This window comes from Neofelis nebulosa, chromosome 17 (assembly GCF_028018385.1).
Source record: "Neofelis nebulosa isolate mNeoNeb1 chromosome 17, mNeoNeb1.pri, whole genome shotgun sequence".
In the NCBI taxonomy this organism is placed as follows: Eukaryota; Metazoa; Chordata; class Mammalia; order Carnivora; family Felidae; genus Neofelis; species Neofelis nebulosa.
This window is the reverse complement of record NC_080798.1, coordinates 59409457-59436227: the sequence shown is the minus strand read 5'-3', so window position 1 is coordinate 59436227 and position 26771 is coordinate 59409457. Positions and strand designations below refer to the sequence as shown.

At 56.1% G+C, this 26771-nt stretch overlaps 1 long non-coding RNA gene across 1 annotated transcript in view; it reads left to right on the top strand.

Annotated features, from left to right (window-relative positions):
- The window catches only part of LOC131499279 (uncharacterized), a 46354-nt gene extending 28414 nt beyond the window's left edge, over positions 1–17940 (top strand). Inside the window, exons 2-3 of the long non-coding RNA XR_009255789.1 lie at positions 16942–17085; positions 17622–17940. This is a non-coding gene — a long non-coding RNA (uncharacterized LOC131499279). The remainder of the gene's footprint in view (positions 1–16941; positions 17086–17621) is intronic.
- Positions 17941–26771: the final 8831 nt, after the last annotated feature.

The following is a 26771-nucleotide window of genomic DNA, read 5'->3' as shown; positions in this document are numbered from 1 at the left end:
CCAGGGGAGCTGCGGGCCCCCAGAATCTAAGCGGCTCTCTGCGTGACCGTGCCGCTCGCCCTGGGCAGAGTGGTTCCCGGAGCGGGACGAAGGGGCAGCGGCTGCTGTCCATCTGTCGGGGCCGGCGGCCCTTGCGGGGCCCGAGGAGGGAGGCCGGGAGGAGGAGAAGCCCCCGGAACAACGCCAGTCCGCGTGCGTCTGGGCCAGTGGGCCAGCGTGCTGGTTGTCAGTGGAGGACACACACGCACCAAAGCCAGTCTGTCATCGCTGGTGACACGAGTGTCCCGGCTCTTTGATCCTCCCCAGCCCCCAGAATAACGGCAAAAATGACCTGAGATACAGGAGTGCCGGGGGAGGGAGAGAGATCCTGAAGTGATAGGGCTTTGACCCTTCTTCCCATGAAAACCAGAGGGGATGGATGGCCGTCCCCGGGAGAGCCTCTGAGAGGGGACGTGGGGTGGGGGGTGGGGTGGGGCAAGACCCGGACGTGTGTCCCTTCACAGAGTAGCAACGAAGAGGCTCGGGGCGCCTGGGGGGCTCGGTCCGTTAAGCATCCATCTCTCGGTTTCGGCTCAGGTCGTGGTCTCGTGGTTGGTGGGTTCGAGCCCCACGTCAGGCCCTGCGCTGACCATGCGGAGCCTGCTTGGGATTTTCTGTCTCCCCCAGTCTCTCTGCCCCTCCCATACTTTCCCTCTCTCTCTCTCTCTCTCTCTCTCTCTCTCTCAAAAACAAACTGAAAAAAGAAGAGGCAGTCACACATACTTCAGAATGTTCTCAAAATGTTTTCAAATGTCTTCTCTATTTTTCCATTGTTTGGTCCCTGAGTGGCCTCTAGCTCTGTGGTCTCAGACAAATGAATTAACCTTTCTGAGCCAGTTTATTTTTTAACGTGTACAATAAGGGTAGTACCCCCATCTCCCGTGGAGAGACGTTGCCGGCTTGGAGAGGGATGTGTGTGACGAGGTGACATCCGCTGACCTGGGAGAAATGGCCATAATGTGTTCTTTGGTGAGAAAGGAAAATCACCCCGTGGGAATTAAATAGCAAACATCTGCCCACACTGTGCTAAGTGATGTGCACAACCCGCACAACAGCACCGTGAGGTGGGGTACTATCGGTCCCATTTCACAGATGAGCAAACAGAGGCAACAGAGAGGCCAAGGAACTTGCCCAAGGATGCACAGCTACACTCTGGTGCCACCCCCCCACCTCGACTCTGTAGACACAAACCCCAGGAAAACCCCACTTGTCCCCGTGCATTTGTGTCAGCAGGGAGGAAAGTGGGTGCAGACACACAAGGGCACAGGACAGATGCACGTTACCTTGGAGTAGGGGTAGGGGTAGGGACAGGTGGGAAGGGGAGATCGGTCATGGCCCACCTTGATATTCTCCTGCTAGTTGCCATTTCAACGAGGAATAAAAACGCAGCGGTTTGGTTTCTGAGGCTCTGCCCGTCTTCTCCGTTCTTGGCGTCTGTTTGGCCTCTTTGTGAGATTGGCACGGATGACACGGGCTGTTTTCTGACCACGATTGGTTGTTAGGAATTCAACAGTGCAGATTTAGGGTTTGCAATCCCCACATCTGGCTTGAGCTCTTGGTCCCTCTGCAAGGAGGTCATCTCAGCATCCCGGTGCTCCGCCGGGAAGGGCGCAGTGGCCGTTCCATTAAGACGGGCGCGCGGTCCCAGCGTCGGCTGCCGCTCTCCTGGAGACCGTGACCTCTGAGGCGTGCCAGCTCTCCAGGGTCTCTCGGGGATTCGTGTGGTTTCCCAGCAAAATCCCCGAAGGGCAGCCTGTCCTCCCCGAATCTGAAGCCGCTCACCCGTGGTCACAGCGGGCTTGGTCCCATGTCCTTGTGGGTGCGTGTTGTGAGCTGGGCTCGTGACGCTTCATCCGCCGGCATCTAAGTTTGGGGTCCGAAGAAACAGATGGGGGTTTCCCTGGGGGGAGACCCCAGCAAGTAAGAATGAGGGAGCGGGGAGAGGGCAAGACGGGGAAGGGGCAAAAGAAAAGAAGGGCCCATGAATGCCTGATGGGCATGATCCCGTGGGAGACCCTCCCTCCCCTGGGGAGTCAGCCCAGGGAGGGGGAGGAGGGCCGCTTCATCCTCACTGGCCCCCCACCCCCTCCAGGTGGGGAGGGTGAGACACGGGTGCTTGGGGAGGGGAAGCTGCTGCTGCAGGTAAACTCACCTGGCCGAGGGGATCCTGGCAGGATGTGCCAACCGCGCCTCCCCGCATGTTCATGCCTAAAAGATGCTGGTTCTTCGCAACTCTCCTCTCAGAGAAGTAGCTCTCGGGCAGCACGACAACCGCTAAATCTCTAAGGAGGGTGATTATGGGGATTAGCAGCAAGGCACCTACAATAGGATCGGCTGAACATGAACAGGTGCGCGATGGCAGTTGCTAAAATCTGTCTGTGCTTCTCAGATTCTAATCTGCGTGGATCAGTCAGGGATCTTGTTGGAAATGCAGGTTCTGATCTGCAGAAGTAAGTTTGGGGTCGGGCCTGAGATTTCCTTTTCTTTTCTCCTATTCTATTCTATTCTATTCTATTCTATTCTATTCTATTCTATTCTATTCTATTCTATTCTATTCGAGAGAAAAGAGTATGAGCAGGGGAGGGGGCACAGGGAGAGAGAGAGAGAGACATTAAGAAATTAAGCAGCCCCCGTGCTCCGCTCAGAACCCAATGCAGAGCTCGATCCCGCCACCCTGGGATCATGACCTGAGCTGAAACCAAGAGTTGGACGCTCAACCGACTGAGCCACCCAGGCGCCCCGAGATTTCTAGCTATTTCTAGCCATTCTAGCTAGATTTCTAGCCATTTCTCGATAGCTGCATTTCTAGCCAGCTCCCAGGTGATGTCAAGGCTGCAGGTCTGTGGACCACATTTTGAGCAGGAAGAGCTTAAGTGAATTAACAATGTCTCTTTCATGGAAGCAGTGAGAGATGGTCTGGTCCTGGTACGCTCTGTGTCGTGAAGCCTTCAGGGAGGGACCTGACCCCTCCCGTCCTGTTGCTCTACTGGGAGCAGCCTCTATCCCCAAGGTCCAGGTGGTGGCCCCAAATGGCTGTGTCAACTCCAGCCATCTCACTGATATTCCAGTTAGTAGGAGAGAAAAGGATGAAGAGGGACAAAGGGGTGTTTTTTTTTTTTTTTTAATTTTAAACTTTTTATAAATTCACAGGCAGGTGTGAGAAGAAAAGATTCTGTGTACCTGTTACCCATTCTTCCCCCGATGGCAGCGCCTTGGGAAACAACAGTAGAGCATCGCCACCAGGACGCTGACATTTGTCACGATCCGCCAATAGTTCAGATTTCTGCAGCTTGACTTGCACTCCATGCGGGTGTATTTCCTGTGTCGTTTAGTCACCTGTGTAGGTTTGGGCATCCAAGCACGGTCACGATACAGAACGGTCCCAGCAACGGAGGGGTCTGGGGTGTTGCCCTTTTATAACCACACTCGCCTCCCTCCCAACCTCGTCCCTGGTCCCTACCCGCTGGAAAATACGGAGTGAAGGGTTTCGCCAGGAGTCTTTTCGTTACTCGTATTTTTTTCTATTGAGATAGACTTTGCATACAACAGAATGTACAGATTTTACATGTACAGGTCAGTGAGTGTGACGAGTTATATAGCCACGTGGTTCCCCGTGGTTCCAGAGAGCTCATCCGTGCCTCTGTGTGGTCGGACCCCCTCGGCCCCCACGAAGGCAGTGTTTAGTTTAGCGTGTGTGTCCTTGGGCTCCGTGTAACAGAGGTCAACATGCTCTCGAATGTCATCCATCAAATGGTGCACATCAATAGTCTTTTTTTTGTTTGTTTTTTTAATTGCCTCTCGTTCTTGTTGTTGAGAACTCTTGTTGGTTTCCACACAACACCCAGTGCTCATCCCAAAAGGTGCCCTCCTCAACAACTCATGTTGTTGGCACGTGGTGCGTGTCTGCTCACCCGTTGAGGACACTCGGCTGCTACGAAGAGAGCGGTTACGAACATTGCAGTGCTAGTCTTTTTAGCGACATCTGTTTTCTGTTCCTTTGGGTGCATGCCCGGGAGCGGAAGATCGGGGCTGAAGGGCGAGCGTGTGCTTTAATTCAAGAAGACACTGCTGGCGCCTGGTCGTATAGATTGTAGCTTTTCTGGTGTGCGCGTTCCTATCCCAGGATGGCATCTGTTTGTACTTCCTCGGTGACCAGTTACGTTGAGCATCTTTTCACGTGGTAAGTGGCCACTTGCGTGCCATCCTTTATGAAATGCCTGTTCCAATCGCTTGCCCATCTTAAAACTGGAGTAGTCTGCCCTTTTAATTATGGAGTGGTAACAGTTCTGTGTCCCGGGGGTGAGTCCTTCATTTTCTCACAATCTGGAACTTGCCTTTTTGTTTTCGTAATGGTGTCTCTGGGTGAGCAAAAGTTGTAAGTTGTACTTTAGCAATGTTTGAATCCCCCGTTGAGGGGCGCCTGGGTGGCCCAGTCAGTGAAGCGTCTGACTTCGGCTCAGATCATGATCTCACACTTTGTGAGTTCGAGCCCCGCATCGGGTTCTGTGCTGACGCCTCGGAGCCCGGAGCCTGCTTCGGATTCTGTGTCTCCTTCTCTCTCTGCCCCTCCCCAACTTGTGCTCTGTCTCTCTATGTCTCTCAAAAAATAAACAAATGGAAAAAAAAATTAAAAAAATAAAAAAATAACAAAAATAAATCCCTCGTCGGGACACTGTGTGTCCTCTCTACCAAATTACGCCGTGTGCAGAACTTGCCTACGTTCAGGTGTACGGTCCATCTCAGATACAATCCGTGTCTGAGGTCACACAGATGTCAAGAGTCACTTGTTTCTCCCTAAGGACATCCAGTTCCAGCGGCATTTGTTAGGACAACCGTTCTTCCCCCACTGAATTAATAATCATTATTTACTACTAATAATTGATATCAATTGTTTCTGCGTTGTCTGTTTTCTGCCTGATCACTGAGCTAGAGGCTTATCAATTGTATTTATCTTTTCAAAGAAAAGACTTCTGGTTTTGATTTTTTTTTTTACGTTACTTGGTTTCATTTTCTTGATTTCTGTTCTCATTTATATTTTCATCTTCTAACTTTGTGTTTAACTTACTCGTTTTCTAGCTGTCTTTGTTTTTAGTTTTGTTTTTTTTTTTTAAGTTTATTGTTTGAGAGAGAGACAGAGACAGCATGAGCAGGGGAGGGGGAGAAAGATTGGGAGAGACAGAGAATTCCAAACAGGCTCTGTCAGCATGGAACCCGATGTGGGGCTTGAACTCACGAAACCATAAGATCATGTCCTGAGCTCGGATCAAGAGTCAGATGCTTAACCGACTGAGCCACCCAGGCGCCTCTCATTATCTAGCCCTCTAACATGGATGCTGAGGCCAGTAACTTCAGACTGTGGCACCGAAGCTATGAATTTCTCTCTAAGGGTCGCTTTGGCTGCACACTGCCGATCGTACCATGCTCACCTTCATCGCCCTCCATTGCAAACAATTTTGTAATCCCCCCTGTGACTCCTGTGACCCTTGGATCATTTGGAAGCGTGTTCCTTGAGCTTGAGTTCCAAGTGGGTTGTGATTGTTCCCCAGGCATCTTCCTGTGGTTTGTTTCTACTCAAATCCCACTGACACAGGGAGCAGCGTCTGCACGCTGAGCTCCCCACGGTGTGCTGTTGTGGCTCCTCTCGTGGCACGGCGCGTGGTCTTTCTGGGTGGTATTTCCTGTGCGCCCAGAAGTAGGCAGTGCGCCCTGCTGCTGAGTATGCTACAGGGTCGGCTAGGTCAAGTTGGTGGCGGGTTTGCTCTGACCTTTTATGTTTTTACTCATTTCTTTTGCCTACTCATTCTATCTGAGAGTGGGATTCTTGAATCTCCAACTAAGACAATGGACTTTCTGTTACTCCTTTTCTTTTTTTCCAATATGAAATTTATTGTCAAATTGGTTTCCACACAACACCCACTGCTCATTCCAAAAGGTGCCCTCCTCGATACCCATCACCCCCCCTCCTCCCCCTCCCATCCCCCATCAACCCTCAGTTTGTTCTCAGGTTTTTTTTCAAATATTTTTTTTTTAATTTTTTTGAATGTTTATTTATTTTTGAGACAGAGACAGAGCATGAACGGGGGAGGGGCAGAGAGAGAGGGAGACACAGAATCGGAAGCAGGCTCCAGGCTCCGAGCCGTCAGCCCAGAGCCCGACGCGGGGCTCGAACTCACGGACCGCGAGATCGTGACCTGAGCTGAAGTCAGATGCTTAACCGACTGAGCCATCCAGGCGCCCCTGTTCTCAGTTTTTAAGAGTCTCATACTTTGGCTGTCTCCCTCTCTAACCTCTTTTTTTTTTTTTTTCTTCCCCTCCCCCATAGACTTAAGTTTCTCAGGATCCACATAAGAGTGAAAACATATGGTATCTGTCTTTCTCTGCATGACTTACTTCACTTAACACTCTCCAGTTCCATCCACGTTGCTACAAAAGGCCAGATTTCATTCTTTCTCATTGCCACGTAGTATTCCGTTGTGTATGTAAACCACAACTTCTTTATCCATTCATCAGTTGGTGGACATTTAGGCTCTTCCCTAATTTGGCTATTGTTGAAAGTGCTGCTATAAACATTGGGGTCCAAGTGCCCCTCTGCATCAGCACTCCTGTCTCCCTTGGGTAAATTCCTAGCAGTGCTACTGCTGGGTCATAGGGTAGGTCTATTTTTAATTTTTTGAGGAACCTCCACACTGTTTTCCAGAGCGGCTGCACCAGTTTGCATTCCCACCAACAGTGCAAGAGGCTTCCCGTTCCTCCACTCCTTTTTTTTTTAAACTATAAAATTCTGCCTCGCGATGTTTTGAAGCACTGTTATCCGGTGTGGACACATTTCTGCGTTCACAAAGATTAAAATAAATGTGTGTATATATATTAATTACTGCATATGCAACATGCAATGCGTACGTACTGCCTGTGTGCCGCAGGTATAAATACCAACACGACATGTGTACGCACGGCTTGCTCCCATTTCTGTGCCCCGTCTGTCCAATTTGTATCACCTCCCCCCCCCCCAAGAGAGCCCCTTTTATTCCTCCAGGGCTTCTGTGTGCACATAAGAGAAAGTGCAAATACATGTTTCTGTTCCCTCTCCTTCCCCCCCGCCCCCGCACTAGGGTAGCGCCTGACGTACACTCTTGTGCAATGTCACCGTCCCCCACGACACTGTCTCGGTGCTGTGTTCTTGCCAGCGCGGCCGGGCTCCCCTGGGACGGCCGCGGGGCGCGCCTGTGAGGTCAGCCAGCCCCGTTGGGGATGCTGGGCCGGCGCCCCCATCGGCCGTTACAAAGTGCTGCCTCTCCCTGCGCGGGGCGGGGGGGGGGGGGGGCTAGACCACGAACACTCCTCACTTCACGTTGTCCCCCTGCTGCAGGCACCGGCCTCCGACGCGGGTCCTGCCCTCCGGGAGATTCAGGATTCGCGACGCTCGCATGCGGCCTCCCCCAGCCGCCCGGCAGCCAACATGGGCGCGAGGAGGCCTTTTGCGCAAATACCCTGCGAACGGCGGTGGCGTTAGGCAGCTGCGGCTTCTGTGCTGGGCCCCGCGGTCTAGCGAGACGCCGCCTGGGCTCCCAGCTCTACTGCTTCACTGTGCGCCTTTGGGTGACGACTGTGGTTTAGGGCGTCAGGGTGGTGACAGCTGACGTGTCAAGCTGGTGCGTATTCTGTCCTCAGCACAACTCGTAAGAGCTCTGCACGTTTAATCCCCTTTGCTTGACATCGGGACGCGATCGGTCGCATTATGTTCCCCGTGGTAAATCTTTCTGAGGCACAGAGAGGTTAAGTAACTTGGCCAAGGTCACACAGCCCAGGGGAGCCGGCGTTCAATCCCAGCAATCAGTCTGGCTCCAGGTTATCGTGAAGATTAAACCCATCCGTGAACGCGGCGTATTCAGACAGGGACCTGGTATGTGCTCACCAGGTGTTAGCCTAGGTGCCGTCATTACCTGTCTCTGGAACTGCAGTGCAGCTAGCCTTGCCTAGGCGGAAAATACCGTGCACACTCAGAAAGATCAGAGATTCCGTTTCACCCTGTGCAATTTGCAAACGGGCTGGGTCCGTGGGAGAGGCAGGTGCTGGATCAGGCGGGAAACGCCGAGAGAGGAGGGAGGCTGGGTCACCCTGTTAACAAAAGCCGAGGTGCAGCCTGGCTTCCTACCCGCGTGCCTCCGGGATCGTGCTGACACAGGACGCCGCCAGCATGAGATGTGCGAACGGCTTGGAGTCCCTTTGCTTTTCTCTGAAGCAGAGAGCAAAGCAGAGGAGTTAGCAAGCTTGTTTTGGCAGAGGGAAAAACGCAAAATGCCCAAACCACAGAATTCTCAAGAATATTGCTAAGCACTAATTTTGCTAACATGTTAGACAGCCTTTCGGATCTAGGCAGTCTTGTTCCTCGGCTGGAAACAGTTCCCGAAAGCCCTGTGATCCCAAACACACCCCGGACTTGTGGGGTAATGAGGAAATCCGCTGCTGCGTTCTGTCGCCTTGCAGCCAGGCCCAGCGGCAGCAGCCCCGATGCCTCAGCCCCGGGCCCACCCAAAACATGCCGGCTGGTCTGCCGAAACGTCAGCCCAGTCCTCCTGCACTCGGGTAAGACCCAGAGGTTCACATGCCCTCGGAAAATGATCTCACCAAGACCCGCTCCCCAGGTTGAGGTCCCAGGGCCCCCGAGCCCGCGTCAGGGTGCGGACCAGGCTCCTTCTTGGCACATCTCCTTGTATTTCAAGGTCAGCGTCTCCATCAAAACTGGCTAAGTAATGAGGCAAATAGGATAACATCCCTGTTAAGAAGGTAATGAGTCACAAATGCTATTTCGATGGTTTCCTTTGAAAGAAATACACAAACCAAACCAATTTTAATTAAAGATCTTGTCTTTGTAATCAGGCAGCCGCAAATGAAGGCCAAACTGCTTTCATGTGGAGTCATATACACAGAGCTGAGCTAGTTTTCCCATAAAAGGACACGGCTTTTTTTTTTCTTTTTTTTTTTTTTTTCAAATAAAAAAGTAGTTTGTTTCTAACAATATGGGGGACAACAAAAAGCTATCTTTTGCAAAGTATAAAATTGCGAACCGCCCTCGCTCCCCCCCCCCCCCCCCCCACCATGGATGCCACATCTGTTGATGTTAAACCAGTTGGAACGTTTGCCAAAGTTACATCCCAGCTGGGATTATCCCGCCCTTGGAGATTATGCATGTGATCCTGATTTTTCAGCAAAAAAAAAAAAAAAAAAGTACTCGAAAACCAAATAAACCCACCTATAAGTACATCGAAAGCACAAATGGCAGAGAAATGATTGTCACACACCACAGTGTGTTTCTTCTGCGGAAGAAACCGCCTGAACATCAAAAATGATGTTTGGATTTTTCGTTGTGAACTGTCAGCGGAACTGAAATACCTCTCCTAAATACGTCGTCCAAAACCAGCCGAGGAGATCATCGTCTTTGGTTAAACATGCGTGTAATTTAATGATCCACGAAAGGAAAAATGCATCCTTCGTGGCCTGAGCTCAGCCATGCGTCCCTGCTTCTCGACGGTGCCGGATCACGTCTTCACCGGAGAGGGTCTTGGGGCGGCCGCCCGCGGAGCTGCGCTCTGGCCAGGGAGGGCTTCAGGGGCAGCGGTCGTCTTGAGCCCTCTGGGCCTCCTCGGTGCGGGAGCCTCGGGGCGCTTGGCCACTGCCTGCTGGCCTGGGCGAACTCGTGGGAGCTCCCGCCCATCTTCACGCGAGTGACCGTTCCAGTCCTACCCGTGCTGAGCTCTGCTCTCTGGCAAGAACCAGAACGCGCGACGGGAAACCAGGCGGCACCAGAGAGTCCTGTATGCAGGGAGCTTCTCTTCTGTCTGAGTGACGGAATGCGTGCCAGCAGCCGGTGATGTCGCCGGATGGGTGGGTGCCAGGTGCCGGGTGGTGTCACAGAGCCATCTGTGTCTCCAGATTTCAGCTACTTGTTCCCTGGGCGCCACGTCCCCTGTGAGAGCTTCCCTGCATGTGTGAGATCGGGTCCCGGCGAGGGGAGCTGCACATCACATCTCCTCGTTCCAGCGGGAGGGCGTGATACGCCGCAGAGGACACAGCCCCCACTGCTTGCTCCCAGGCCGTGGGCTCCAGAGGCATTTCACAGAGCAGCAAGGCTTGGCGAGCCCCCGGCGGCACCTTCGCGTTGGCGGTGAGAGTCAGCATGCACCGGCCATTGTCATCCCCACTTAAAAAAATGTTTTTTAATGTTTACTGTTTGAGAAGGAGACAGAGAGTAAGCAGGGGAGGGGCAGAGAGAGAGGGAGACGCAGAATCGGAAACGGGCTCCAGATTCCGAGCTGCCAGCACAGAGCCCGACGCGGGGCTCGAACCCACAGACCGCGAGAGCATGGCCTGAGCTGAAGTCGGCCGCATAACCGACTGAGCCACCCGGGCGCCCCAAGTCATCCCCGTGTTTAAATGCACAGGGTGATGTAGAGTCCCGCTCTGGCACAGCAGGTAGTGGCCTGGGTCTCAGTCCCACAGCGTCTGCCTGTGGCCCGTGGTGGCCGTGAGGCAGCCTCTTATCTGTGAAACGATGACCATGCCCACCTCAGCCCCCAGGGGTGGCCGCGCCCCAGCCCAGGTTTTCATATTCACCCCGCGCCACAGACTTGGGAGCGAGCCTTCCCACGCGAGCGGACCCCACCCGCGTTTCTTTGAGAACGCAGGCAGCCTCTGGGAGTGCTGTCTGCTCAGAAAGGTGGCATGGCCACAGGACACAGGGTGACCACACGGGCCGGGAAGTCTGCTGCCGCTCCACAGCTGGCTCGCCGGCCCCGCGGGCTGGACCGCTCCCCTTAGACAGCACATCTGGTGCCTGAGGACTCCCGTCTGCATCACGCAGCTGGGCAGTGGGGTTGTCCGAACCTAAGGACAGGAGGTGCTGACCATCCATCCGGCCGTGGGACACTGGACCACAGGGCTAAGGGGGCAGGAGGCAAGTCGACGTGAACCGACCCGAGAGGCGCTCCCGGAGGCTGACCTCGACAGCTGTGACTTTGCCCGTGAGCCCTTGTCACGTGTTTGCCGTCTTCAAAATCAGAAGGCGGAGCTTCAGCCCTGGAGGCCACGTGACCTTGCGTGGTGTTACGAGCGATGAGCCTCTCTCCCTGAGTGGAGGAGGACATCTTTTTAAGGCCTCCCTTGGGTTTCACATGTTCCGTGCGGAGGTCCCCCACCTCCCCGAAGGACCCAGTGCTTCCCAAACATGACGCGCTTCCTCCGGCCTTCCTTCTCTCTGAAATGCCACCGCCACCTGCCTTCCCCAGGCCGACACACGAGCAGCCTCCTGGGCAAGGCCTCCTCTGGTCCCCCTCCCAGACCAGGCCATGGGGCCCCTCTGCACAGCCAGTCCTGTATGTTCCCCGATGTCGTGTCACTACCTGTTGTGTGGGTTTGGATTATGTTCAGGTGAAAGCAAGAGAAACCTAGGTTTTGTTTTGTTTTTTTCTTTTTCACGACAAAGTCTGGGGGAAGGCAGGTCAGGGAAGTAGCAGTGCGTCTCCTCCAAAATGTCTTCAGGACATGGCTTCTTCTCTCTAATCCACCGCGTGTTGCCTCATGGCCCAAAGCCACCTTTGCTCAGGATGGCCACTTCAGCACCAGCCATCACATCTGCATTCCAGCCAGCAGAAAAGAAGACCTGTGAGAGGAAAGGGCAGAGGGTCCACCACACTCTGCTTAGATCGTAATCACATGGCCACCGCTAGCTGCAAGGGAGGCTGGGGGTGGGGTTTTAATCCTGGGCGGTCACACACCCGAGTGAACATGGGTCGTGTTCCCACGGTGGGGGGGGGGGGGGATGGCAGACATGGGGGACCGGAGGGGGTCTGTGCTCTCCTAATGCTCAGTTCAGAGCCAGGATTGTCAGAGGTCCTCAGTAAGTAGGTATGTTGGAGTGAGTGAGTGAGTGCACGCCGGCCGCGGGGCCTGGATGCGAGGTGCACCTCTGGTGGGGCCCCCCCGCCGGGCCTTGCCGCCGAGCTGCTGGCGAGCAGCGTTCTTCACAACGGAAGGGCAAAGAGGGTCTGGCAGCTTTGCCCTCAGGGCCGCACGGGGGCCGGGGCGTGAGGAGGCCTGCGGGGGAGGCAGGGTCCCGGGAGCCCACCAGGGGTCCGGGGGGCTTCCCCGATTGCCTGTCCTGCCCTCCGCCCCTCTAGGTGCCCGAGGCCCTCTCCCACTTCTGGGTCTGGGTCCGGGTCCGGGCTGGCCGAGTTTCAGCAGGTAACCCCGCCTGGCCGTCTGCATTTCGTCGATCCCGTGTCCCTGGGGCCCAGCCTTGCAGCCGGCTGTGTGGCAGGATCATCTCCTACAACTCAGTTAGCGGAAGACCCCCCAGGCGGCAGGGGCACTTGGGCCGGCTTGCTTCCCACAGCGAGGCTCCGTGTAGTGGAGGTCTGGCTGCTGGGCGTCTGGAAGGAGGCAAGGGCAGAGTGGGAGGGGTTTGGCACTCTGCGGCAGAGGGAGAGGGAAGATGCTCCTGTACTTGGCCGGACGGGGAACGGGAGAGGCAGGAAAGGCTGGAACCACCCACACGCTCCCCCCATATGGCGTCCCTTCAGCTCTACTTGGGGCCCAAGAACGCAAAGGACCCGCGCCGCCCCCACCCCCCCTCACCGCCCCCCGCTGTGTCTGCACCTCCAAACGCGCCCTGGTAGCCCAGAGAGAACTCCCCTGAGAGCTGGAAGGACTTAGCAGCGACAGTGTCCAACCTCCTGCCCCAACAGAAGGGGAAACGGAGGCTGGGGGCGGGGGCACGCATTGCCAGTAGTCCCAGGACTGCTGGGTCGAGACCGAGGCCTCCTGCCTTCCACGTCCCTGGTGTCCTTACTAGGTCCCCCAGAAGGGCCTGTCCTTTTGCCTCCTTTACGCCTGCCCCAAAAATGGCACGTGCCCCGGTGTCAGGCACGGGAGGCCCGAAGTACCTTGTCTCGTAACTTCCTCCCTGTTGACATCATCGTGGGGGGTGGGGAGTCCGTGAGGGTCATCGCGGAAAAGACGCCCCCCGGCCCAGAGAGGTCCCTCCCCTGGCACCACCGAGGCTGCTCCTGGGCACTCACTGCCCGTGGCGTTGCTTCCGCACGGCCTCCGCGTCCCTGGAGCTCTTTCTCAGCTGCCTGCACACGTCAGGGCCGCTAAGAAGGCGTCACCCTGGGGTCTCCAAGGACCGAGTGGTCCCCAAGCTGAGCGAGCTGGACCGAGGGAGCGGGTGAGGCAGGGCTGCAGCCGGGACGGCCACGTGGGTAACCGCAGACCCACTCTGAGCTTCAGAGGACTCGTGTTTGAGACGAGGGGTGGGGCCGCGTGCTGCCCACCTGCCCACGAGGCACAAGCCCGCGGCCCCCATATGCCTTCCCGCTGGGACAGGGTGCCTCGCCCAGCAAGTACCCTGGTCGAGGGGGGGCTGGCTCTTGAACCCGGCCCCTGCTAATTATCCCTCCTGGTTGCTCGGCCTGATAACTGTTGCGTTTGGAAAAAAATGACACACTTTCCCTACATCTGCTCCAAATTTGCATTTCAGAAATTAGAGAACTTAGTTATGTGGTATTACATGGCAGCCCGGGCCGGGTCTCGGAGTATGGAACTGATTGGATATTGTGCCCAAAATGAGAGGAGTTTCGAGCTCTTTCCAGGAAATTGAGTGGAACACCCAAACTGACATCCAATATTAAATATTATATTTGTATAGTTGTTCCGTAGAGTTCCCTGGCATCCAGCATCTGAGAGCAAAATTTATAAGTGGGGAAATTGAATACCTGGTTAGAATGATGTTCATCAGGGCTCAGAAATTAAAATATTACTGTATGCACTCCAAGTCAGGCTGCTTATAAAGGTAGAACTATTAAAATGTGATTAGCTGAACCGTATTTTGTCTCAAAAATGTCATACACCATTAAAGTTGAAAAGACCTTGATGCAAATAACCTTGGCAGAGTCCCTGCCCCGTCAGCAGCAATGTGAGTGTGCAGTCCCTCCAAGTGAGGGGAAAATGGGGAGCCTCCCAGGGCAGCCGGGCTCCCTGGGGCTGCAGGGGCGCCCAGCGCCTTGAGACTCTGGCTCATGGGCTCAGGAGCGTGTCTCAGTGGGACGTTTCAGGCCAGGGCAGGTTCATCGGAGCGTGCGCGGCAGGGGCAGGTCTGGGTGCGAAACTTCAGGGAATGCCAAAACTCTGGGTAATCCAGCCAGGTAAGCTAATATTTTAGTATAATATTAAAAAAAAAAAAAAAAAAAAAAAGCCAGCAGACTACTGCCTGCTGCCTGGCCTGTTTTTATAAATAAAGTTTTATTGGAACCAGGGGCCAAGATTAGGGTGGGGTGAGTGAAGCAGTGTTGCACAAGTTCAGGACCAGATGCTGCCTTCACTTGAAATTCGGTATTTTGTTCGTCGTGGATTTTGGGGGTATTATTTTTGAGTTCTGGAGCATCCATTTAAATTTTGGACCTGAGGCCCCACTTGCCTTACCCGGCCGCCGCCCGGGCCAGGGAAATAATTATGGAGGTGCGCTCCCACCCACATCCCCCAGCAGGACGACACGGTGGCCTTTCTGCCAGGGTCCCCGTGAGGCGACTGCGCTTGGAATCCCGTGCCCACGGTGGATGTGGTGGGAACGAACAGCCCCTGTAGGAGAGCCTGGCCCCATCCCAAAGGTCAGCCACCCCTGTTTGATCCACTGCCGTGAACATCCTAGCGAAAACCACTGAAGGCAAAAGCCCAAATTCCCGCCCTACCTCCAGGCGTAGCTCGGGGGCTGCAAGCACGTTAGCCACTGGTGTCAGGGGACCTCGGACGTCTCCACCCACTTCCTGTGGCCTGGGGCATGGTGAGGCCGGAAAGGTCACGTTGCTGTTCCCTGAGCCTCAGTTTCCTCACTGAAGTCGACAGGGGATAAGAAAACCCACATTGCCCCGTCCCTGGATTTCAGCTTCTTAAACCTTGAGTCAAAGTGGTGAAGGAACCAGCTCTGAAGGGCTACATACACCCACCAAAGCGCAATGTTCTCTTACAGAAATGGGGTCAGAGACAGTAAACGTCCTATCCACGATCACACAGCTGGTGGTGGGGACGCGTCTTCAGAAAATCCAGGTTTTGGTCTTCACCAACTGGGGCCTGCCTCCGGATATACTGGTGGTAGTGGGGTGGCTTGCTTGCCAAAACGGAAGGCTGCCTCCCACCCCCAAAGTTTCTGGTTTGGTAGGTTCTGGGGGGGCCCACGAACCGGCCTTTCTAGCAAGTTCCCCGGTGCCCCCGATGCTGCAGTCAGGGACCTCGTTTGGAAACCCTCCTCTGAGGGCGACGGGGGAGGCCTAGGGTGAGAGCAAGGAAGCTGGTACCAGACTATGTCCCCTCCTTTGCAGGGGATGCTCCTAGTGCCGGGGAAGGGCGCGCTGGTCAGGCGGTGTTTCCCGAACGCTGTGCCTGCACCTGCACGGACGCTGCTCTAAAAGGTGTCGATTTCCAGGCCCCACCACAGACCTGCTGGATCAGGGGTCGGCCAGGGGTGGGGATATTGGTCCTCCCCCCCTCCCGGGAGACTCTGTGGCCCATGAGTCAGGACCGCTCCCCGCCCCCTCCACTTAGTACCGCTTGGGAGGGGTTATTTTTAAATCCCCGTCCCTGCACCCAGCCCCGCAGCATTGGAGTTCAACACCCCCGCCAGTCAGTGCAGGCATGTCGCCAGCTCCTAGAGCTCCCTGGAGGATGCTGATGTACCGCCAGGCTCGAGAAGGTGTGAGCTGAAGGGCCATCCCCGAGCAGAGACCCCAACAGCGCTAAGAGGGATGCTGAGTCGTGTCCACGCAGCGGCCGAGCGGAAGGCCGTAGCTGATGGACAGCCCTGGGGCGGACGGCCATCAGAAAAGCGGGTAGATCGGGAGTCATCGAAGAAAATTGTATGTGAGGACGTTGGGCAGGGCACCACTGTTCTGTAAGGTTGTCTTTTCCTTCAAACCACTGAGGCCTGGAAGGGACCCAGATATAATAGAATTGACCATATTGCCCACTTAGGGTACAGACCACGCGGCCTCATAAACGGGCTGAGAGACCCATAAATTGAAATAACAGCACGCCCCCCCCGCCCCACCCCTGCCACTTGTTTGGCTTGGCAGAGAGGAGAGTTCATGCCTGGCATTATTATTGCTATGGGTTTTTATGGTGACTCACCTCCCACATTTGAGCCTTCCTCTCGCTGCCTGAGGAGGAAGTCTCCCTGACGTCTGTGTTGCCACTAAGATTTGTCAGGGTGGTTGCGGACCTCGGGTCTCCCCGGGGACATGGTCCCTGGGCTCAGGCCGCTTGGAGGCCCGGCCTACCGCCATCCCCCGGGGTCTTGATTTTTCATGCAGGGAGCATGGTGTCAGCCTCTCTGGTGAGCTTAGCTCAGTGCTAGGCAGGAGGGGGGAGGGGCGACCAAGCTCTGGAGGGAGCTGACGTCACCTGGGGCCACTGCTTCTGGCCGAAACCGAGCAGGCCTTTTGGCCAGACTGTGCCCTTTGCTCAGCCATAAGCCTCAGCAAGAGAAGTTGAGTTAGCCTCAAATACTGGGCGAAGCTAGGCATCTGGAGCGGGGGGCAAGACTGCCCAGGTTCAAATCCCCGCTCCAGCCCAGACCCACTGGTCATCCTCACATGTTGCTGAAAACCACCACCACCACCACCACCACCAAGAGAACAAACAAAACCTTCTCACCGTGCCTCAGTTTCCCCACGTGTTGAAAGGGAATCCTCACCATGACGCCACATGGGTTGTTTTAAATCTAAAGTGGACTCAGCCAGAGAGAGCAGCCCTAAAGCAGTGAGTGCCCAGGAGGCTAATTTAACCGGCCTGTGTTCATCTGGCCATCCCTCTAGCCACCTTTCTAAACAGCTTGTTTAATTTTAACTTCTTTTGCAGACATTAGATTTCACCTCTGGGGTCCGTCTAGTTGTTAAGCCAAATGCCTCCGTTCAAGGTTTTAGCAACGCACCTACAGAAACGCAGCTGGCCTTGCCTTGGTAACCTGATGGGCAGAGTCAGAGTCCAGAAATTTCTAGGCAGGTAAAGAGGGACCCTGGGGGTCTCCAGGGAGAGGGAGGTACAGGAGCAGAGCTGCCCCACAAAGGCCTGGACTTGCCCGGGGAGAAGCTGAATCCCACTCACCCTGCCCTCCCCTCTGCAGGGTCTGGCACCAAGTGGGCTCACTGGAGCCCCTGAGCGGGGCCGAGGCTGTGCTGTCCCCTGGGTGCCGTCCTTGGCCCCTTCCTGGGTGCTATTGTCCGCAACTCCCCTCACCAGGATCCAGAGGACTTGTGGGGAAATTAGTCTTTGCTCTTTGTGAAAAAGATAGGCCGTGGATTCCAGCGGCAGGGGGGTGGGGGTGGGGAGTCATTGTGTTCCCCAGCTTTTATTATGGAAATGTTCAAACTGGGAGGCTGAAAGGAGCGAACACCACACCGACACCCATAGCCACCCCCCCACCCCATTCTCCAGCTTACGCCTTGCTATTCTTGCTTTCTCTGGTACCTGTCCATCTGTCTGTCCCTTTGTCCACCACTCATAGATCAACTTTCATCCCATTTTATTTTTTTATGCAGACATCAGATGGCTTTCTTCTGAGGCTGACTTATTTTACCGTAACGTCTCTCTTCAAGGGTTCGGTAAGGTGGAGCCCGTACAGAAATGCAAATGGCTCTTCTTGATCTAACTCTCTCATAAAAACGCACGCCCATGAGCGGTTAGGCAGTTCCTAGGGACAGCGGCTCTGCAGGGACTGCCAGTGCCTCCAACTGTCTGCACCTCTTTGTCTCCTCCAAGAATTAAAACTACATTTTCTCAAGCATGAAAATAAAACAAAAAGTAAAAAAAAAACTCTGAGCAGGTTTTTATTACCCTTTTGTAATATTATTAATCCATCCACCCACACACCCATCTGTCCGTCCGTCCCTCCATCCCTCCACCCATCCACCCACCCATCCACACATCCATCCATCCACCCACCCACCCACCCACCCATCCATCTGTCCATCTGTCCATCCATCCATCCCTCCCTCCATCCATCCATCCCTCCCTCCATCCATCCATCCATCCATGTATCTGTCCATCTATCCGCCCATCCATCTCTCTATTTATCCATCCAACCATCCAACCATCCAACCACCCATCCACACATCCATCCATCCATCCATCCATCCACCCACCCACCCATCTGTCCATCCATCCATCCATCCATCCACCCACCCACCCGTCTGTCCATCCATCCATCCATCCGTCCGTCCGTCCGTCCATCCGTCCGTCCGTCCGTCCGTCCGTCCATCCATCCATCCATCCATGTATCTGTCCATCTATCCGTCCATCCATCTCTCTATTTATCCATCCAACCACCCAACCACCCAACCACCCATCCATCCATCCAGCTATCCATCTATCCCTCCATCCACCCATCCACCCACCTATCCATCCAAACATCTATCTCTGCAAAAAGCATTCACCCAGAGTATCATCGTTAGTCACATGACCCTCATTTAATCCCATGACAACTGTTATTATCTCCTTTGGACACATGAGGAAACTGATGCACAGCAACTTGTCCAACGTCACAGAGCTCTCACAGGCAGTGCTGGGATTTGACCTGCCCACGATAGTGCCTGGGACTGACTGCCACCCCCATGCCCCCGTAGGGACCTGGCAGTTCTGAATGGGCAAGAATGGAGGTGGGCGATGGCTTCCTTGTTTGTGTAATTACCACCTCAGAGTGTGACATCACTGCCCCCCAAGTTTTTAGAGAATCCCCCAAGCCAGGAAGTTTCCCTCCTGGGGAGCTGGGGTTTGGCCTTGCTTGCATCTAGAATCCAGGGAGGGTCAGGTCTGAGACTGCATTTAGGGCCTTTTCCTGGAAAAAGCCCCATTAACCAGTCTCGTGCAGCCGTGTCTGGGAACAAAACCGCATTTCCTGTGTTTACCAAAGATGTTGTGTAGGATGAGTGGAGACCCAGGTCACCCCTACTCAGGCACATTCCAAGGGGACCAGCCACCCCAGGAAGTAAGTCAGGGTGAGGCAGAGGGCACAGGGGCAGGTGCTGGGCCGTGGCTGTGTGGGGGGCGCCCTAGGACCTGGAGGGACTGGCCATCTGAGATAATGGAGGCGAGTCCTTTAGGAGTTGAGGAGCCTGCTCTGTGATGGGACTGAGCCTGGCTGGGGACCCCTCGGGGTGGGCACTCGGTTACTAGGGTGAGGCCCATCACCCATCATCGGAGCCATGGAGACAACAGCGACTGCTGCTGTTTGAGTAACTTCGGTGGCCAAGCACTTGGTCGTCTCTCTCTGAGGCAGGGGTCATTGTCATCCTCACTGCAGTGACAGGGAAACTGAGGCTTGCAGAACTGAATGACTTTTCCCCAAGTCATGTGCCGGCCACGGGGTAAGGGGCGGAGCCTGCGCCGGAACCAGGGGCTGTCTGGATCTAAATATCTCAGCTGCTAAATCCCAGGCGGGGCTCACTCCATTGGTGAAGGCTCGTAAATCGCACGAACAGATGGGGAAACCGAGGCTGGGGAGAGCGAGCAGACTGCCCAGCTCTCGTCTGAGTAGGTGGTAAGGGGTGGGGCGTGTTCAGCCACTTGGATGGTTTTGCACCTTCTCTCTTCCCCCCAAGAGAACAAGTAAAACAAAACATTGAGCCGGGCAACCTCCCTGCACCCTCTTCAGCTGAGTCTGTGGGTAGCAACCCTCCTAGCCCCCCTCCTCTGGCCGGGCCCAGCCTGCCTGGAGCAGGGCATCCATGGGCAGCCCCAGGTGCCTGCCTGCCTGCTGGGGACAGTAGGCGTCATAATGATGTAGATCAAGCAACTACCTCAGCTGTCCCTGCCTTCCCTGCGCACCGCACCCCCAGGCGCCCCAGGCCCCGTCTCCATGGTGACCGGGGTGGGTGCCCCCAGGTGTATCATGCTTCCTTGTTCTGTGCTTCCCTTGGAAGCCAGTGGGAGGTCAGGGCATCTTCACTCCAAAAAGCAAAGAAACAAAAGGAAAGTGATACACAGGGAAGCGTTCAGTAAAGCCTCTCTCTGGATGAATTGTTTCATGTGCCCAATAAGGGCTGGTCCCCCCATTTCACAGGTGGGGACACCGTGGTTGGGGGACGTTTGCTAATCTGCCCCCAGCTGCCAGCGGTGGGGAGAGCGTGGGCAGCCCTCCCAAGATCCCGCCTCTGCCCTTTCCCATGACCCCCAAGCCACCCTCGTGATCCGGATGCCCACACCCACAAGCTGTCTGGGCCCTCCCACCCGCCGTGGCTCCCACCTGCATTAGCCTCGGGTCCGCTGGGTGCCCTCGGGATGCCCACGTGGGGTTCTGAGCCCCACCGCGCTGTCCCTCTGGTGCAGCCAGAAACTGCGAGGAGCCTCAGAACGTCGCCTGACCCCTGTGCGTGTCTGGGCAGGATGGGAACTAAACCCAGAGACCCCCAGGACCAAGGTGGGGGGTGGGCTTGCTCGTCTGCCCCCTCCGGTTGTTGGAGGAGGCGCCCGGGTCCGCCCAACCCTCCTGGGCCTCAGGCTGTTGGCCTGGTCTGTGGGGTAGGAGCTGGCAGGCCTGGCCCGAGGCGGTGCCTCGCAGACTTGATCTGTGGCCTCAGGAGCACCAGAAGGGGTGTTGAGACACAGGTGGTCGGGCCTGCACCGCCCCTCCTGCCCCCATCCCTGGAGTTTCACAAGGGGAGGGTCATTTAAGAATGGGCTATCCAAGAGGTTCCCAAGTGACCCCGTTGCTGTAGGCCTAGGGGCCAGACCTTGAGAGCCACCCACCCAGTAACTGGCCCACCAGACTTTCTTAACGGTGTTTTGGGCCAGACGGCCCTGCCTGTAAGGTGCCCAGCGTATCTAACTTGGGCCCCCAACCACTGGGCAAACAAAACCATTTTTTCAAAACGTTTATTTATTAGAGAGAGAGAGAGGGAGAGAGAATCCCAGGCAGGCCCCGCGCTATCAGCACAGAGCCTGACGCAGGACCCGATCTCACAACAGTGAGTGAGACCATGACCTGAGCCGAAACCAAGAGTTGGATGCTTAACTGACCGAGCCACCCGGGCGTCCCCAAAACAAAGTGATTTCTGAGTGGGGCTGTCACATAAGGCCCCAACTGAGGAACCATCTAGGGCTCCCGGACTTCACCCGGGCCGAGCCCCTAGCCAACAGCCAGCACCAACATGCCAGCCCTGTGCCATCTTGGAGTTGGGTCAGGCTGCCCCAGCTGAGGCCATGTGGAGCTAAGACTAGTCTTCCTTGCTGAGCCGACCCTCAGCTTCTCCTCTGTGAAATGGCCTCATAGTGCCACCTCGGATGAGGTCACGTGTATAACATACCCCACATACACTGTGCACGATCAAGCTAGGGCATGGGTGTTACTGGCATTATAGTGGCCAGTTGGCAGATGGGTCCCCCCCTCCCCTGCGTGAAGCATGCTGGCCCCTCACCAGGAGTTCCTGGCTTCATTTCTGTCATCATAAAAGATTGTCTTTCCATGAGCAAGCCTCTACTCATGGCGGCTTGTCAAGAAATTTCTCCCGCTCCCTTCCCCCACTCCCCCTGGCCTCCGTTTGAGATGCTTACCAAAGCAGGGCCCATTAAAACGTCAGGGCTGCCAAATTGGCCCTGGTCGGCGTCACGGGGCCCCGGATGGCCTGGTGGAGAGGTTGGGCACAGGTCCCGGCCACTGCCCAGATGTTGGGGTGGGGAGATGTGCCTGCGGTTGGTGGGGGCGGAGAGCTCCAGGCGGGGAGAGAGAGGGCGCATGAATAATCCAATGACCTTTCCTCTCCGTGTTTGGGTGAACATAAGCCTGTTTACAATAAACCCCAGGGAGATTTTTCATCCTTCCAAATGGAACAAGGGTTATGTAAGCAGAGAGACCTTGAGCTCGGCAAACACCTGTTCTAGGGGCCAAATGGAGGGACGTCAGGAGAAATGGAGCCCTCCGTTGACTCATGACCAGTTTGAAGTGACACGGCCTTCATCAAGCCCGGGGGCTGCTGGGGAGGGCAGAGAGCCCTTCCTTGGGCACTCCTTCCCCGCATCCGCACAGGTCAGGATGCACACACGGCCTTGGACCCCGAGGCGGCTGCCTGCGTCTATAGCTCTTACTTCACGACTACCCTGGGTGTCCTCTCTGTTTAAAAACAGACCATATACATTCGGATTACAGGCAGTGGGAGAGCAGGAAGTCCGTGCAGGAAAAAAAAAAAAAAAAAAAATCGAGAGTAACTCATCCCTCATTAGTTTTTGTGTTTCTGTTTTACCCCGTCCTTGATGACTTTGAGCGGGAGACTCAACCCGGAAATGTTAATCTTCAGAGGCTGGTCTTCTATCTTTGGGTCTGGGTATATCGTGTCACATAAGATGAGCCGTTCTGGAAACAGGAGGTCAGCCACCCGAGTCTTTGGACGACCTGTAGGATCTGTTTAATGGAAGTTCCCTATTAATGGTTTGGGTATGTCTGGCTGAACCCCCCTCGGGGGTGCTTCTGTTCTCACCGTTTTCCCAACGGGCACCGACTTGGAAGCTGAGAGTGATTTCGACTCCCGGCTCAGCCCAAGCCACGCTGGAGAGAAGGCAGGGTGGTGGCTTTATGGTGTGTCCAACACCACTGTCTTCGTTTTCAGATTCTCCTTTAAGCATCCGGCGGATCGTCTTTTCCCAAGTGGCGGCAACGAGATCTCCCGCCCACATGCTTTTCCGAAGGCACCCCGCCTCGTAGGGGAGGGTCTGTGTTGGCCTTCACTTGAGCCTCAGTGGGCGTGTGACTATCGCAGAAGCAAGGCGCTGTGAGTCCCCAGAGCACGCCCTACGGGGAGGTACAGCTTCTGCACAGTCCTGTTGGGACATTCGTGCCTGGAACTTGGCCACCATGATGTGGGGAAGCCCACAGGCCCACGTGGCGAGGCACCAAGGCCGGCAGCCGCCAGCCGGGCTGAACTCCCAGTTGCCAGCCAGCCCTGCGTCGCGCCGTCTTGGATGTGGACCCTTCAGTGTGGGGTCTGGCTGCCCCAGCTGCCTCCTCGTGGAGCAGGGACCACGAGCCTGCTTGGAGAGCCCTGCCCCAACGACAGACGTGTGAGCTAAGATACACGTTTGCTGTTCGAAGCCGCTGGGTTTTGGGGTGATTTGTTACACAGAGTGCAGGTGTTTCCGCTGAGGCTGCACCCGTCAGGGTGACGCAGGCTTGGCGTGCTCGCGGCATGTCCCATCTCATTTAAGCCCCTCTACCGCCCCAAAGGGCGGGGGCTGTGGTCGGCCCCTTTTTGAATGAGGAGGAAGAAGCTGAGACTCGGGCAGGTTAAGCTACCTGCCCGTGAGCGTGTGGCCAGGAAGCGCAGGAGCTGGGTCTCTAACCCGCGGTGTCTGACTCCAGAACCACCGACGGGATCAGCGGCCAGCGGGCTCCACTCTCCCAGGTTCAGGCCAACGCGCGTGGCCCTCCTCCGTGCGGCCCCCACCTGGATGTTGCCCCCGTGCGTCCGCTCCTCCTCAAGAATCCGGCCACACGCCTGGAGGTCCCCCGCAGACCCCGCTCGGGCCTCCTGCCAGAGCCTTGCTTCTGCCGAGGCCTCCCCTCCCCCCCCACCCCCCGAGCGGCCTCCACCCCAGGACACCTGCCCATCCTCCCGGGCCCATTTCGCAGGCCGGCTGGTCTCGCGAGCTGCGCCCGGTGTGCGAAGTGGGTGCCCTCCCAGAGCCTCAGGCCTGGAGAAGGTCCAGGGCGGCAACCGTCAGGTAAACACCCCCGGCTCGAGCCCGCACGAGGGTGCCGGGATCGGTGCCGCCTCTGACGTCCCCTCCGGCCTGGCCCGTGCCTCTCCCGGACACCTTGTGGTGTGAACGCTCCTCCACTGACCGTGACACCCTGCGAGTGCCGGGCATGGTGTGTTCACCACGCTTGTGCAGCCAGCCCCACGACCACCAAATACGGGTTGGTTCGCCCGTCGCCCCGGGTCGCTCTCACCAGTGCCGGGCTCAGCCTCAGCGCTGACAAGGCTGGCCCGTGCTGGCCAGCCTGTGCACCCACATTCCCGTCTTTCATTTGGGGGAACCCGCCCCCCCCGCCCAAGCACCTGGAATAGACAGGACTCTGCAGCCACGTCCCTGCAACAGAGTGTCCCGCGGGGGCCGGCGGGGGCTTCCCTTCAGCAGGAGACGCTCCTCCCTGGTGCCGGGGCAGCCGACGGACGTCGCCTCCCAGCTGAGTTCCTCTGTGGGCACTGCTGTGGGCCACACCTGCGCCTCTTCCGTGGGCGGTCCCCATTAAATGACTGATCCAGCGATGGGACAGAGTTCGGTCCCCTGGCCTCAACTCAGGACAGCGCAAGCTCCAGAGGGGCTGTCCCAGCTCCAGAGCCCCCCCCCCCCCCCGAAATGGGATCAGCTGCACCCAGCCCGACCTCTCCGTCCCCACGGGTGGACCCAATGGGCAGTCATCAACCAACCTCCCGTCAGAGTCTGCTCTCCGAGGACCCCCAAGTCGGTCTCTCTCTTCCCTGTGTTTCCTGGACATTCATTTGATGGCTGGTGATTATGCCACCGCCTTGGAGACCAGAGTCCGCAGGGAGCACCACGGTCAGCTGGGAAGAGCCACCTGTCTCCAGGTCATTATGTGAGAGGAAAACGTCTACACTGTTCTTTGGGGTCTTTCCATCATGCTCTACTCCCGAGTAACACAGTATCTTGTTTGATTTTGTGCAGCAGCCCCCCCCCCCCCCGCCCTGTAATTAATCTTGTCTTCATTTTATTTTACTTTTTTATTTTAAAAAATTTTTAAATGTTTATTTTTGAGAGAGAGAGAGAGAGAGCACACGTGCGCGCATGAGCAGGGGAGGGGCAGAGACACAGACTCCAAAGCAGGCTCCAGGCTCCAAGCTGTTAGCACAGAGCCCGACACGGGGCCTGGACCCACCAACAGTGAGATCATGACCTGAGCAGAATTCAGACGCTCAACCGACTGAGCCACCCGGGCGCCCCCAACTTGTCTGCATTTTACAGAAGTGGAATCCAAGGCTCAGAGATACAAAGCCACTTGTTGGAAGCTGCACAGCCAGGAGACACATCTCCTGCCCTCACTGCAGCTCTTGCTGTCGCTGATGCTTTGCAGCCCTGTCCCCTCCCGCCCCAGCCCAGCCCCATTCCTGCACCTGCCAGCCTGGTGTCACAGCGCTACTGTTCCGTCACTTGGGGCAGCTCCCTTGGCATGAGTGCCCTGGAGCTAGGACTGGGGGTGATGAATCGCTGCCCACTCCAGGTGGCCTTGACTCACCAGGGTGTGCAGGGACATCCTCCAGCTGGAACGTTCTCCTGTCCACACTGGACATATTTCAGCGTGATGGGGAAAATGTCTCAGAGTGAATGGCCTGGGGTTACTCTTCCTTCTCCTGGCATCGTGAGGCCCTGTATTCCTCCACCATGCCTGGCTGGTTCCCAGGAACCTTGAGGGATTCAGCTCTGATGCCTCTTCCTCCAGGAAGCCCTCCCGACTTCCTCCACCCTGCTCCGACTGTGTTCTTACACCCCCAGCAGGGCCTGGCCCTGGCGTCCTTACTGCCAGAAGTGAACCCACCGAGGCCTCGACTGGGCTGCATTTTTCCTCCTCGTGTCCCCAGCCTCTTACAGGGTGCACATCACACATGCGATGCGTGTCCTAAATGCTCACGCATTTAGGAAGAGTGAGAGAGCCCAGGAGCCTTGGCCCACCACCATGCTGGGCCACACTGAACGAACCGTCCTGGCATCTCGGGCCTGGCTAGGGGAAGGGAGAGGGCCGTGAGGGGGTCTGGAGACCTGGGACAGTAGGAATAACTCCTGTTTAAGGAGAACTTTCCATGGAGAAAGTTCTCCTGAACCTCACGACCACGCCGTAAGGAAGGTTGCTGGGACAGAGGCCACCTAGGCGGGGATCAGAGGGTGCCTAACCACCATGCCACCCTGCCCCTGGACACCTTGCTCATGGTAGGGCCTGGGTCTCCCAGTTCTGGTCTCCCGGCCTCCCTGGGTCCCGCTGCCTGATTCAGTTCTGAGCTGGGCTGGAGCCGGGTCATCCGAGCCTGCTTCCCGAGAGCCCGGTCCAGACGTGGATCTGAAGAGTGGCCTTCCCATCTGCCCAGTGTCACACGTGGTGCTGAGGTTCCCTGGCCTGCCAGCACACTGCCCTGTGTGTCCCGGGGAGGGGCATGAGCCCAAAGCCGAGTGCCAGAAGCTCACCCGATCTCCACAAGCAGCCGGTAAAGTAGGTGATGTCTTCATGCTCTCAGACACGTGGGGAAACTGAGGTTCGCCAGCCGCAGTGACCTCTGTGAGTCACACAGCACTGCATCAGGACCAGAACCCATGGGCCCGAACCTCTGGCCCCAGCTTCTCCCACCTGTACAATAATGTAAATAGGAAACAAACTGTAAGAAATGGATTTTTTTTTTTCCCAAAAAGAGTATGAAAGGTTGTGACCTCCCTTCCCCTGCAGACCCTATGCTTCTCTCTAATCCTCCCTCTGGAAACCATTGTTACGTGTTTTTTTGGTTTGTTTGGGGTTTTGGTTTTGTTCTGTTTTTGCTTTTGCCAGCTTTCCAGAAAAATCTTCTGCGTTTACAAGCTAAAGCACACTTTCTGGCGACAGGAGTGCACATCGCACAGTGAGATGTGCACCCGCTTTCCCTCGTCTCTCTAGGATGGCACAGCGAACGCGGTAGGTTTCATCCCGCCGGGAGCGCACC